The sequence below is a fragment of the Microcebus murinus genome, chromosome 16, assembly GCF_040939455.1.
Source record: "Microcebus murinus isolate Inina chromosome 16, M.murinus_Inina_mat1.0, whole genome shotgun sequence".
Lineage (NCBI taxonomy): Eukaryota > Metazoa > Chordata > Mammalia > Primates > Cheirogaleidae > Microcebus > Microcebus murinus.
This window is the reverse complement of record NC_134119.1, coordinates 55873957-55888324: the sequence shown is the minus strand read 5'-3', so window position 1 is coordinate 55888324 and position 14368 is coordinate 55873957. Positions and strand designations below refer to the sequence as shown.

The following is a 14368-nucleotide window of genomic DNA, read 5'->3' as shown; positions in this document are numbered from 1 at the left end:
GTGAGAGGGCGCCTCTCGTGTTCTCCTGGCCAGAGCTGGAACCCGTTCCAGTAAGCCAAGTATCCCAAGAATGGACACACGAGCACCACGTGAGCGCGCTCACCGGCAAATTGGTACGAACGGATGGACGCCTAAGTGGACAGAGAGGAATCACCTTCATCGGGTGGGTGTCGGGCGGGTGGGGGGAGGGGAGGGGCATACACATCCATTAGGCATGGGGTGGGTGCGCACCGACTGGGGGATGGGCGCACTTGAAGCTCTGACCCGAGGGGGGAGGCTTGGAGAGGGCAAGGCACCCGACCTTAACATTGGTACCCCCACAATACGCTGGAACAACATGAGAGGTATATGAATAAGAACACAGGGGGGGCCGGGCGCGGTGGCTCACGCCTGTAATCCTAGCTCTCTGGGAGGCCGAGGCGGGCGGATTGCTCCAGGTCAGGAGTTCGAAACCAGCCTGAGCAAGAGCGAGACCCCGTCTCTACTAAAAATAGAAAGAAATTAATTGGCCAACTAATATATATAGAAAAACACAGCCGGGCGTGGTGGTGCATGCCTGTAGTCCCAACTACTCGGGAGGCTGAGGCAGCAGGATTGCTTGAGCCCGGAGATTGAGGTTGCTGTGAGCTAGGCTGACGCCATGGCACTCACTCTAGCCTGGGCAGCAAAACGAGACTCTGTCTCAAAAAAAAAAAAAAAAAAAGAACACAGGGGGGAGGGCGGCACGGGCAACACATGTCACCTGAATACTTGTACTCCCATCATCTGCTTGAAAAGAGAGAGAAAAGAAAATGCAATCCTAGAGGTAAGAGACACTTTTTAAAAATAATGAATCCGAAGAGAAAAGTAAAAGGAGGCCTGTGGAGCAGGTCTGGGTGTGACTCCGGATCCCCCAACATCAGGTGCCACCACCAAAGATTCCTGCGTGTAGCCCATAGAACCCCAAAAGCAACGGGACGAGTTCTGGTCACATACTCCCTCAAAATGACATCCTGGCCTTCTTCTGGAACTCCCTCCCCTCTCAGACTCTCCAGGTTTCCTCCAGCGTGTCGGTTCCCACAGAGCAGACCTTTGGTCTGAGACCTGACAGTCCAGATGCCACGCATGCTGCCGCGTGGCGGCGGTGTCGCGGCTTGGGACAAGAGGAGGCCCCACGGTGCGGGCTGGGGCGCCAGGCACCGCGCGCGCGGGCGCTGAGGGTGGGGGTGACCCCCACCCCGGGCCGCCGCCGCGCTCCCAGAAAGGGGACAGAACAAGAGGCAAAAAAAAAAAAAAAAAAAAAAAAGCAGCAGCCTGTGGCACCCGGTATTCCCAGGCGGTCTCCCATCCAAGTACTAACCAGGCCCGACCCTGCTTAGCTTCCGAGACCAGACGAGATCGGGGGCGTTCAGGGTGGTGTGGCCCTAGACGGCGGCGGAGGGCGCCCCTGCCCCGCTCGAGAAGCCGAGCCTCTCTGGGCTTCCCCGCCGCCGCCTCCCGCCCCAGGCCCCGCGCCGGGCCGGGCCGGTTGAGTTCGCCGGCCGGGTCCCGCGGGCTCCCAGGGACGGGGGTGATGGGCGGGGCGGGGCGGGGTGGGGGGCTGTCTCTCTCTACACACACACACACACTCACACTCACTCACACTCACACAAGATGCGCCTCCACGGCTGGACTCGCCAAGGTGGAGCCCTCCCAGCCCCCCTCGTCTCCTCGCCCGGCCTCCTTCACCTACCCGCTGCCCACCCCCAGCGCGTCGCTGCCGCTGACTGCGCATGCGCGGGACGCTCGCCCTTTGACCCCAGCCAGGGGCCGCCCTCCCCCACAACCCCTTTCAGCTGCGCCCCCCCCTCGCCCTGTGGGTGGGCTGCCGCCTATTCCCCCGGGCCAGGGCTGGGGCACAGCCAGTGTATGGGGCGTCTCTCTCTGGGGATGTGTCCCATGGGTGGGGTGGGGTGGCGTGGTTTGGGGGGCGCTGAAGAAATCAGTCCCCTCCATCTCCTACCTCTGGAAAACGCCCAAGCCCGTGGAGAACTGCCGGCACCGCTTCGTGGGGGCCGGGACCCTCCTCCGTGTCCTCCTGTGGCCCAGTCCAAGGGGCCTGGGCCTGGCCGGGGCTGCATTGGACCCCGACCACCCTGGCGTGTGGACTCGCTAAAAATCGGCCATTAGATATTGGATTCCAGCTTCCTTGAGGTCATTTCACTAATGAGTGCACCGGAAAGAGTTTCCTAATCCATCTGTGAGGGTGGCAACTGAAAGAGAATTTTAAAGCTGACAGAATAGGCGAGGGAAGGCATAGGAGATTTCCACACCCAGCAAGGAAGACTTTCCCGAAATGGAAGAAAGAAACGAGCAAACAGAGACACCGGTAGCCCGCCCGGAAAAGAGTCTGCCCCTGAGAGAAAGCACCCTGACCAGGTTCACCCGTGGGTGGGTGGCGAGCTAGCGGCATTCAGAAGAGCGAGGCCCGCAGTCTGTGCGGAAGACACCTGCGCTCGGGTGTGTGTGGCGGCGCGATTCACAAGCAGCTCTAGATGTTAAACCAAGGAGAAGCCAGGGAGTTCCCAACGCCCCAGGTGTCCTCAGCCCACGACTGGCTGCTGTGGGAATGCGAAGCCCGGCTCCTTGTCTCAGAGCGGGGTTCCCAGGAGGATCAGGCTGAAGCTGGGACTTGGCCTCCAAGTGTCCCCTCGCATGGCCACCCCCTTCCCCTTCCTGCTCCTCTACTCCTGGTGCCCCTCCATCCAGGGGCCAGACCTTAAAGAGTCACCGCAAGAGAATCCTGGTCCCAAAGGAGCCTTCTGGGGGACCGGTGCTGAGAGAGGTTGTGGGCATGGCCCGCTGGGGCTCTGCCCGACCCAGGGCTGAGAGATGCCACCTCCCAGCTCTGGGTCCCTGCAGGAAGTGTTGGCAAGCACAGGGCCGGTCCTCCAAAGGCCCAGGTGCAGGGAGCCCAGGCCAAGCAGCCTGTGGAAGAAGCCACTTGCCGTGCCACCCCGGGAACAGGACTGCAGGCCCCGGCCCTTCCCACCTCCTCCTCCTCCTCCTCCTCCTCCTCCCCCCCGCCCCGCCCCCACAGGGCACAGGGCTCAGAGACACCTCAGACTCTTGCTACCCAAAGTGCAAAGGGCATCAGTTGCTCCTCCAACCCCCCCCCCCCCCCCCCCGCCCAGCAGACCACGTTGTCCAGCCAGCCCCCGGGCCTCCCTGGGGTGCCCAGCACAAAAGTGCAGACACCCACCGGACCCTCAGTCTCAGTTTTCGGAGGTTTCTGCCACTCTAAGGACCCGCAGGCCAGCTGGGCCTTCGGGCAGGACAGAGAGCCCCGGAATCCGACGTGGAGAGCTGCGTGTACGTCCCCATCAGGAGGCGGTCCCCACCTCCGCGGCTCTCCCCTTGCGGGGAGCGGCAGCCCAGCCGGCAGCCGCAGGGCCTCAGGGAAGACACCAGGCTGGGCCCCCGCGGCACAGCGGGGGCACGTCCCCCGCACTCACGCGACTTAGGGACGGCTGCTGGAGACTGCTGCGGCCACCCTGCTGCCGGGTTTCTGGAGGGCTTCCTGGAAGCAGCATCCACACCAAGCCCTTGGAAGGCCCAGGCGACGGAGGAGCCGGTCAGGCAGGGGCCGAGGACGGTGAGAGGCCGGGCGGGAAGGAGCGTGTCAGGCAGGGGCAGAGGACGGTGACAGGCCGGGCGGGGAGGAGCCGGTCAGGCGGGGGCCCAGGACAGTGACGGGCCTGGCCGGGGAGGAGTGCGTCAGGCAGGGGCAGAGGAGACGGGCTGGGTAAGGGTTAGGGTGACAGTTAGGGCACAATTCACAATCCCAAAGACGTGGAAGCGACCCGAGTGCCCATCCATCCAGGAGTGCATCAATAAAATGTGGCGCGTGGACACCACGGAGTGCCATTCGGCTGTGAGGAGCAGCGGTGAGAGGGCGCCTCTCGTGTTCTCCTGGCCAGAGCTGGAACCCGTTCCAGTAAGCCAAGTATCCCAAGAATGGACACACGAGCACCACGTGAGCGCGCTCACCGGCAAATTGGTACGAACGGATGGACGCCTAAGTGGACAGAGAGGAATCACCTTCATCGGGTGGGTGTCGGGCGGGTGGGGGGAGGGGAGGGGCATACACATCCATTAGGCATGGGGTGGGTGCGCACCGACTGGGGGATGGGCGCACTTGAAGCTCTGACCCGAGGGGGGAGGCTTGGAGAGGGCAAGGCACCCGACCTTAACATTGGTACCCCCACAATACGCTGGAACAACATGAGAGGTATATGAATAAGAACACAGGGGGGGCCGGGCGCGGTGGCTCACGCCTGTAATCCTAGCTCTCTGGGAGGCCGAGGCGGGCGGATTGCTCCAGGTCAGGAGTTCGAAACCAGCCTGAGCAAGAGCGAGACCCCGTCTCTACTAAAAATAGAAAGAAATTAATTGGCCAACTAATATATATAGAAAAACACAGCCGGGCGTGGTGGTGCATGCCTGTAGTCCCAACTACTCGGGAGGCTGAGGCAGCAGGATTGCTTGAGCCCGGAGATTGAGGTTGCTGTGAGCTAGGCTGACGCCATGGCACTCACTCTAGCCTGGGCAGCAAAACGAGACTCTGTCTCAAAAAAAAAAAAAAAAAAAGAACACAGGGGGGAGGGCGGCACGGGCAACACATGTCACCTGAATACTTGTACTCCCATCATCTGCTTGAAAAGAGAGAGAAAAGAAAATGCAATCCTAGAGGTAAGAGACACTTTTTAAAAATAATGAATCCGAAGAGAAAAGTAAAAGGAGGCCTGTGGAGCAGGTCTGGGTGTGACTCCGGATCCCCCAACATCAGGTGCCACCACCAAAGATTCCTGCGTGTAGCCCATAGAACCCCAAAAGCAACGGGACGAGTTCTGGTCACATACTCCCTCAAAATGACATCCTGGCCTTCTTCTGGAACTCCCTCCCCTCTCAGACTCTCCAGGTTTCCTCCAGCGTGTCGGTTCCCACAGAGCAGACCTTTGGTCTGAGACCTGACAGTCCAGATGCCACGCATGCTGCCGCGTGGCGGCGGTGTCGCGGCTTGGGACAAGAGGAGGCCCCACGGTGCGGGCTGGGGCGCCAGGCACCGCGCGCGCGGGCGCTGAGGGTGGGGGTGACCCCCACCCCGGGCCGCCGCCGCGCTCCCAGAAAGGGGACAGAACAAGAGGCAAAAAAAAAAAAAAAAAAAAAAAAGCAGCAGCCTGTGGCACCCGGTATTCCCAGGCGGTCTCCCATCCAAGTACTAACCAGGCCCGACCCTGCTTAGCTTCCGAGACCAGACGAGATCGGGGGCGTTCAGGGTGGTGTGGCCCTAGACGGCGGCGGAGGGCGCCCCTGCCCCGCTCGAGAAGCCGAGCCTCTCTGGGCTTCCCCGCCGCCGCCTCCCGCCCCAGGCCCCGCGCCGGGCCGGGCCGGTTGAGTTCGCCGGCCGGGTCCCGCGGGCTCCCAGGGACGGGGGTGATGGGCGGGGCGGGGCGGGGTGGGGGGCTGTCTCTCTCTACACACACACACACACTCACACTCACTCACACTCACACAAGATGCGCCTCCACGGCTGGACTCGCCAAGGTGGAGCCCTCCCAGCCCCCCTCGTCTCCTCGCCCGGCCTCCTTCACCTACCCGCTGCCCACCCCCAGCGCGTCGCTGCCGCTGACTGCGCATGCGCGGGACGCTCGCCCTTTGACCCCAGCCAGGGGCCGCCCTCCCCCACAACCCCTTTCAGCTGCGCCCCCCCCTCGCCCTGTGGGTGGGCTGCCGCCTATTCCCCCGGGCCAGGGCTGGGGCACAGCCAGTGTATGGGGCGTCTCTCTCTGGGGATGTGTCCCATGGGGGGGTGGGGTGGCGTGGTTTGGGGGGCGCTGAAGAAATCAGTCCCCTCCATCTCCTACCTCTGGAAAACGCCCAAGCCCGTGGAGAACTGCCGGCACCGCTTCGTGGGGGCCGGGACCCTCCTCCGTGTCCTCCTGTGGCCCAGTCCAAGGGGCCTGGGCCTGGCCGGGGCTGCATTGGACCCCGACCACCCTGGCGTGTGGACTCGCTAAAAATCGGCCATTAGATATTGGATTCCAGCTTCCTTGAGGTCATTTCACTAATGAGTGCACCGGAAAGAGTTTCCTAATCCATCTGTGAGGGTGGCAACTGAAAGAGAATTTTAAAGCTGACAGAATAGGCGAGGGAAGGCATAGGAGATTTCCACACCCAGCAAGGAAGACTTTCCCGAAATGGAAGAAAGAAACGAGCAAACAGAGACACCGGTAGCCCGCCCGGAAAAGAGTCTGCCCCTGAGAGAAAGCACCCTGACCAGGTTCACCCGTGGGTGGGTGGCGAGCTAGCGGCATTCAGAAGAGCGAGGCCCGCAGTCTGTGCGGAAGACACCTGCGCTCGGGTGTGTGTGGCGGCGCGATTCACAAGCAGCTCTAGATGTTAAACCAAGGAGAAGCCAGGGAGTTCCCAACGCCCCAGGTGTCCTCAGCCCACGACTGGCTGCTGTGGGAATGCGAAGCCCGGCTCCTTGTCTCAGAGCGGGGTTCCCAGGAGGATCAGGCTGAAGCTGGGACTTGGCCTCCAAGTGTCCCCTCGCATGGCCACCCCCTTCCCCTTCCTGCTCCTCTACTCCTGGTGCCCCTCCATCCAGGGGCCAGACCTTAAAGAGTCACCGCAAGAGAATCCTGGTCCCAAAGGAGCCTTCTGGGGGACCGGTGCTGAGAGAGGTTGTGGGCATGGCCCGCTGGGGCTCTGCCCGACCCAGGGCTGAGAGATGCCACCTCCCAGCTCTGGGTCCCTGCAGGAAGTGTTGGCAAGCACAGGGCCGGTCCTCCAAAGGCCCAGGTGCAGGGAGCCCAGGCCAAGCAGCCTGTGGAAGAAGCCACTTGCCGTGCCACCCCGGGAACAGGACTGCAGGCCCCGGCCCTTCCCACCTCCTCCTCCTCCTCCTCCTCCCCCCCGCCCCGCCCCCACAGGGCACAGGGCTCAGAGACACCTCAGACTCTTGCTACCCAAAGTGCAAAGGGCATCAGTTGCTCCTCCAACCCCCCCCCCCCCCCCCCCCCCCCGCCCAGCAGACCACGTTGTCCAGCCAGCCCCCGGGCCTCCCTGGGGTGCCCAGCACAAAAGTGCAGACACCCACCGGACCCTCAGTCTCAGTTTTCGGAGGTTTCTGCCACTCTAAGGACCCGCAGGCCAGCTGGGCCTTCGGGCAGGACAGAGAGCCCCGGAATCCGACGTGGAGAGCTGCGTGTACGTCCCCATCAGGAGGCGGTCCCCACCTCCGCGGCTCTCCCCTTGCGGGGAGCGGCAGCCCAGCCGGCAGCCGCAGGGCCTCAGGGAAGACACCAGGCTGGGCCCCCGCGGCACAGCGGGGGCACGTCCCCCGCACTCACGCGACTTAGGGACGGCTGCTGGAGACTGCTGCGGCCACCCTGCTGCCGGGTTTCTGGAGGGCTTCCTGGAAGCAGCATCCACACCAAGCCCTTGGAAGGCCCAGGCGACGGAGGAGCCGGTCAGGCAGGGGCCGAGGACGGTGAGAGGCCGGGCGGGAAGGAGCGTGTCAGGCAGGGGCAGAGGACGGTGACAGGCCGGGCGGGGAGGAGCCGGTCAGGCGGGGGCCCAGGACAGTGACGGGCCTGGCCGGGGAGGAGTGCGTCAGGCAGGGGCAGAGGAGACGGGCTGGGTAAGGGTTAGGGTGACAGTTAGGGCACAATTCACAATCCCAAAGACGTGGAAGCGACCCGAGTGCCCATCCATCCAGGAGTGCATCAATAAAATGTGGCGCGTGGACACCACGGAGTGCCATTCGGCTGTGAGGAGCAGCGGTGAGAGGGCGCCTCTCGTGTTCTCCTGGCCAGAGCTGGAACCCGTTCCAGTAAGCCAAGTATCCCAAGAATGGACACACGAGCACCACGTGAGCGCGCTCACCGGCAAATTGGTACGAACGGATGGACGCCTAAGTGGACAGAGAGGAATCACCTTCATCGGGTGGGTGTCGGGCGGGTGGGGGGAGGGGAGGGGCATACACATCCATTAGGCATGGGGTGGGTGCGCACCGACTGGGGGATGGGCGCACTTGAAGCTCTGACCCGAGGGGGGAGGCTTGGAGAGGGCAAGGCACCCGACCTTAACATTGGTACCCCCACAATACGCTGGAACAACATGAGAGGTATATGAATAAGAACACAGGGGGGGCCGGGCGCGGTGGCTCACGCCTGTAATCCTAGCTCTCTGGGAGGCCGAGGCGGGCGGATTGCTCCAGGTCAGGAGTTCGAAACCAGCCTGAGCAAGAGCGAGACCCCGTCTCTACTAAAAATAGAAAGAAATTAATTGGCCAACTAATATATATAGAAAAACACAGCCGGGCGTGGTGGTGCATGCCTGTAGTCCCAACTACTCGGGAGGCTGAGGCAGCAGGATTGCTTGAGCCCGGAGATTGAGGTTGCTGTGAGCTAGGCTGACGCCATGGCACTCACTCTAGCCTGGGCAGCAAAACGAGACTCTGTCTCAAAAAAAAAAAAAAAAAAAGAACACAGGGGGGAGGGCGGCACGGGCAACACATGTCACCTGAATACTTGTACTCCCATCATCTGCTTGAAAAGAGAGAGAAAAGAAAATGCAATCCTAGAGGTAAGAGACACTTTTTAAAAATAATGAATCCGAAGAGAAAAGTAAAAGGAGGCCTGTGGAGCAGGTCTGGGTGTGACTCCGGATCCCCCAACATCAGGTGCCACCACCAAAGATTCCTGCGTGTAGCCCATAGAACCCCAAAAGCAACGGGACGAGTTCTGGTCACATACTCCCTCAAAATGACATCCTGGCCTTCTTCTGGAACTCCCTCCCCTCTCAGACTCTCCAGGTTTCCTCCAGCGTGTCGGTTCCCACAGAGCAGACCTTTGGTCTGAGACCTGACAGTCCAGATGCCACGCATGCTGCCGCGTGGCGGCGGTGTCGCGGCTTGGGACAAGAGGAGGCCCCACGGTGCGGGCTGGGGCGCCAGGCACCGCGCGCGCGGGCGCTGAGGGTGGGGGTGACCCCCACCCCGGGCCGCCGCCGCGCTCCCAGAAAGGGGACAGAACAAGAGGCAAAAAAAAAAAAAAAAAAAAAAAAGCAGCAGCCTGTGGCACCCGGTATTCCCAGGCGGTCTCCCATCCAAGTACTAACCAGGCCCGACCCTGCTTAGCTTCCGAGACCAGACGAGATCGGGGGCGTTCAGGGTGGTGTGGCCCTAGACGGCGGCGGAGGGCGCCCCTGCCCCGCTCGAGAAGCCGAGCCTCTCTGGGCTTCCCCGCCGCCGCCTCCCGCCCCAGGCCCCGCGCCGGGCCGGGCCGGTTGAGTTCGCCGGCCGGGTCCCGCGGGCTCCCAGGGACGGGGGTGATGGGCGGGGCGGGGCGGGGTGGGGGGCTGTCTCTCTCTACACACACACACACACTCACACTCACTCACACTCACACAAGATGCGCCTCCACGGCTGGACTCGCCAAGGTGGAGCCCTCCCAGCCCCCCTCGTCTCCTCGCCCGGCCTCCTTCACCTACCCGCTGCCCACCCCCAGCGCGTCGCTGCCGCTGACTGCGCACGCGCGGGACGCTCGCCCTTTGACCCCAGCCAGGGGCCGCCCTCCCCCACAACCCCTTTCAGCTGCGCCCCCCCCTCGCCCTGTGGGTGGGCTGCCGCCTATTCCCCCGGGCCAGGGCTGGGGCACAGCCAGTGTATGGGGCGTCTCTCTCTGGGGATGTGTCCCATGGGTGGGGTGGGGTGGCGTGGTTTGGGGGGCGCTGAAGAAATCAGTCCCCTCCATCTCCTACCTCTGGAAAACGCCCAAGCCCGTGGAGAACTGCCGGCACCGCTTCGTGGGGGCCGGGACCCTCCTCCGTGTCCTCCTGTGGCCCAGTCCAAGGGGCCTGGGCCTGGCCGGGGCTGCATTGGACCCCGACCACCCTGGCGTGTGGACTCGCTAAAAATCGGCCATTAGATATTGGATTCCAGCTTCCTTGAGGTCATTTCACTAATGAGTGCACCGGAAAGAGTTTCCTAATCCATCTGTGAGGGTGGCAACTGAAAGAGAATTTTAAAGCTGACAGAATAGGCGAGGGAAGGCATAGGAGATTTCCACACCCAGCAAGGAAGACTTTCCCGAAATGGAAGAAAGAAACGAGCAAACAGAGACACCGGTAGCCCGCCCGGAAAAGAGTCTGCCCCTGAGAGAAAGCACCCTGACCAGGTTCACCCGTGGGTGGGTGGCGAGCTAGCGGCATTCAGAAGAGCGAGGCCCGCAGTCTGTGCGGAAGACACCTGCGCTCGGGTGTGTGTGGCGGCGCGATTCACAAGCAGCTCTAGATGTTAAACCAAGGAGAAGCCAGGGAGTTCCCAACGCCCCAGGTGTCCTCAGCCCACGACTGGCTGCTGTGGGAATGCGAAGCCCGGCTCCTTGTCTCAGAGCGGGGTTCCCAGGAGGATCAGGCTGAAGCTGGGACTTGGCCTCCAAGTGTCCCCTCGCATGGCCACCCCCTTCCCCTTCCTGCTCCTCTACTCCTGGTGCCCCTCCATCCAGGGGCCAGACCTTAAAGAGTCACCGCAAGAGAATCCTGGTCCCAAAGGAGCCTTCTGGGGGACCGGTGCTGAGAGAGGTTGTGGGCATGGCCCGCTGGGGCTCTGCCCGACCCAGGGCTGAGAGATGCCACCTCCCAGCTCTGGGTCCCTGCAGGAAGTGTTGGCAAGCACAGGGCCGGTCCTCCAAAGGCCCAGGTGCAGGGAGCCCAGGCCAAGCAGCCTGTGGAAGAAGCCACTTGCCGTGCCACCCCGGGAACAGGACTGCAGGCCCCGGCCCTTCCCACCTCCTCCTCCTCCTCCTCCTCCTCCTCCTCCCCCCCGCCCCGCCCCCACAGGGCACAGGGCTCAGAGACACCTCAGACTCTTGCTACCCAAAGTGCAAAGGGCATCAGTTGCTCCTCCAACCCCCCCCCCCCCCCCCCCCGCCCAGCAGACCACGTTGTCCAGCCAGCCCCCGGGCCTCCCTGGGGTGCCCAGCACAAAAGTGCAGACACCCACCGGACCCTCAGTCTCAGTTTTCGGAGGTTTCTGCCACTCTAAGGACCCGCAGGCCAGCTGGGCCTTCGGGCAGGACAGAGAGCCCCGGAATCCGACGTGGAGAGCTGCGTGTACGTCCCCATCAGGAGGCGGTCCCCACCTCCGCGGCTCTCCCCTTGCGGGGAGCGGCAGCCCAGCCGGCAGCCGCAGGGCCTCAGGGAAGACACCAGGCTGGGCCCCCGCGGCACAGCGGGGGCACGTCCCCCGCACTCACGCGACTTAGGGACGGCTGCTGGAGACTGCTGCGGCCACCCTGCTGCCGGGTTTCTGGAGGGCTTCCTGGAAGCAGCATCCACACCAAGCCCTTGGAAGGCCCAGGCGACGGAGGAGCCGGTCAGGCAGGGGCCGAGGACGGTGAGAGGCCGGGCGGGAAGGAGCGTGTCAGGCAGGGGCAGAGGACGGTGACAGGCCGGGCGGGGAGGAGCCGGTCAGGCGGGGGCCCAGGACAGTGACGGGCCTGGCCGGGGAGGAGTGCGTCAGGCAGGGGCAGAGGAGACGGGCTGGGTAAGGGTTAGGGTGACAGTTAGGGCACAATTCACAATCCCAAAGACGTGGAAGCGACCCGAGTGCCCATCCATCCAGGAGTGCATCAATAAAATGTGGCGCGTGGACACCACGGAGTGCCATTCGGCTGTGAGGAGCAGCGGTGAGAGGGCGCCTCTCGTGTTCTCCTGGCCAGAGCTGGAACCCGTTCCAGTAAGCCAAGTATCCCAAGAATGGACACACGAGCACCACGTGAGCGCGCTCACCGGCAAATTGGTACGAACGGATGGACGCCTAAGTGGACAGAGAGGAATCACCTTCATCGGGTGGGTGTCGGGCGGGTGGGGGGAGGGGAGGGGCATACACATCCATTAGGCATGGGGTGGGTGCGCACCGACTGGGGGATGGGCGCACTTGAAGCTCTGACCCGAGGGGGGAGGCTTGGAGAGGGCAAGGCACCCGACCTTAACATTGGTACCCCCACAATACGCTGGAACAACATGAGAGGTATATGAATAAGAACACAGGGGGGGCCGGGCGCGGTGGCTCACGCCTGTAATCCTAGCTCTCTGGGAGGCCGAGGCGGGCGGATTGCTCCAGGTCAGGAGTTCGAAACCAGCCTGAGCAAGAGCGAGACCCCGTCTCTACTAAAAATAGAAAGAAATTAATTGGCCAACTAATATATATAGAAAAACACAGCCGGGCGTGGTGGTGCATGCCTGTAGTCCCAACTACTCGGGAGGCTGAGGCAGCAGGATTGCTTGAGCCCGGAGATTGAGGTTGCTGTGAGCTAGGCTGACGCCATGGCACTCACTCTAGCCTGGGCAGCAAAACGAGACTCTGTCTCAAAAAAAAAAAAAAAAAAAGAACACAGGGGGGAGGGCGGCACGGGCAACACATGTCACCTGAATACTTGTACTCCCATCATCTGCTTGAAAAGAGAGAGAAAAGAAAATGCAATCCTAGAGGTAAGAGACACTTTTTAAAAATAATGAATCCGAAGAGAAAAAGTAAAAGGAGGCTGTGGAGCAGGTCTGGGTGTGACTCGGATCCCCCAACATCAGGTGCCACCACCAAAGATTCCTGCGTGTAGCCCATAGAACCCCAAAAGCAACGGGACGAGTTTCTGGTCACATACTCCCTCAAAATGACATCCTGGCCTTCTCTGGAACTCCCTCCCCTCTCAGACTCTCCAAGGTTTCCTCCAGCGTGTCGGTTCCCACAGAGCAGACCTTTGGTCTGAGACCTGACAGTCCAGATGCCACGCATGCTGCCGCGTGGCGGCGGTGTCGCGGCTTGGGACAAGAGGAGGCCCCACGGTGCGGGCTGGGGCGCCAGGCACCGCGCGCGCGGGCGCTGAGGGTGGGGGTGACCCCCACCCCGGGCCGCCGCCGCGCTCCCAGAAAGGGGACAGAACAAGAGGCAAAAAAAAAAAAAAAAAAAAAAAGCAGCAGCCTGTGGCACCCGGTATTCCCAGGCGGTCTCCCATCCAAGTACTAACCAGGCCCGACCCTGCTTAGCTTCCGAGACCAGACGAGATCGGGGGCGTTCAGGGTGGTGTGGCCCTAGACGGCGGCGGAGGGCGCCCCTGCCCCGCTCGAGAAGCCGAGCCTCTCTGGGCTTCCCCGCCGCCGCCTCCCGCCCCAGGCCCCGCGCCGGGCCGGGCCGGTTGAGTTCGCCGGCCGGGTCCCGCGGGCTCCCAGGGACGGGGGTGATGGGCGGGACGGGGCGGGGTGGGGGGCTGTCTCTCTCTACACACACACACACACTCACACTCACTCACACTCACACAAGATGCGCCTCCACGGCTGGACTCGCCAAGGTGGAGCCCTCCCAGCCCCCCTCGTCTCCTCGCCCGGCCTCCTTCACCTACCCGCTGCCCACCCCCAGCGCGTCGCTGCCGCTGACTGCGCATGCGCGGGACGCTCGCCCTTTGACCCCAGCCAGGGGCCGCCCTCCCCCACAACCCCTTTCAGCTGCGCCCCCCCCTCGCCCTGTGGGTGGGCTGCCGCCTATTCCCCCGGGCCAGGGCTGGGGCACAGCCAGTGTATGGGGCGTCTCTCTCTGGGGATGTGTCCCATGGGTGGGGTGGGGTGGCGTGGTTTGGGGGGCGCTGAAGAAATCAGTCCCCTCCATCTCCTACCTCTGGAAAACGCCCAAGCCCGTGGAGAACTGCCGGCACCGCTTCGTGGGGGCCGGGACCCTCCTCCGTGTCCTCCTGTGGCCCAGTCCAAGGGGCCTGGGCCTGGCCGGGGCTGCATTGGACCCCGACCACCCTGGCGTGTGGACTCGCTAAAAATCGGCCATTAGATATTGGATTCCAGCTTCCTTGAGGTCATTTCACTAATGAGTGCACCGGAAAGAGTTTCCTAATCCATCTGTGAGGGTGGCAACTGAAAGAGAATTTTAAAGCTGACAGAATAGGCGAGGGAAGGCATAGGAGATTTCCACACCCAGCAAGGAAGACTTTCCCGAAATGGAAGAAAGAAACGAGCAAACAGAGACACCGGTAGCCCGCCCGGAAAAGAGTCTGCCCCTGAGAGAAAGCACCCTGACCAGGTTCACCCGTGGGTGGGTGGCGAGCTAGCGGCATTCAGAAGAGCGAGGCCCGCAGTCTGTGCGGAAGACACCTGCGCTCGGGTGTGTGTGGCGGCGCGATTCACAAGCAGCTCTAGATGTTAAACCAAGGAGAAGCCAGGGAGTTCCCAACGCCCCAGGTGTCCTCAGCCCACGACTGGCTGCTGTGGGAATGCGAAGCCCGGCTCCTTGTCTCAGAGCGGGGTTCCCAGGAGGATCAGGCTGAAGCTGGGACTT

General features: G+C 62.6%; 4 non-coding genes across 4 annotated transcripts; all 4 read right to left on the bottom strand.

The window, feature by feature from the left end:
- Positions 1-1290: 1290 nt before the first annotated feature.
- Positions 1291-1409, bottom strand: LOC142861533 (5S ribosomal RNA). The gene has a single exon (XR_012912759.1). It is a non-coding gene; the product is annotated as a 5S ribosomal RNA (ribosomal RNA).
- Positions 1410-5195: 3786 nt separating this feature from the next.
- LOC142861522 (5S ribosomal RNA) lies at positions 5196-5314 on the bottom strand. The gene has a single exon (XR_012912747.1). It is a non-coding gene; the product is annotated as a 5S ribosomal RNA (ribosomal RNA).
- Positions 5315-9098: 3784 nt separating this feature from the next.
- On the bottom strand, positions 9099-9217 carry LOC142861511 (5S ribosomal RNA). Its single transcript, XR_012912736.1, has one exon. It is a non-coding gene; the product is annotated as a 5S ribosomal RNA (ribosomal RNA).
- Positions 9218-13006: 3789 nt separating this feature from the next.
- On the bottom strand, positions 13007-13125 carry LOC142861500 (5S ribosomal RNA). The gene has a single exon (XR_012912725.1). It is a non-coding gene; the product is annotated as a 5S ribosomal RNA (ribosomal RNA).
- Between the last annotated feature and the right edge of the window lie 1243 nt (positions 13126-14368).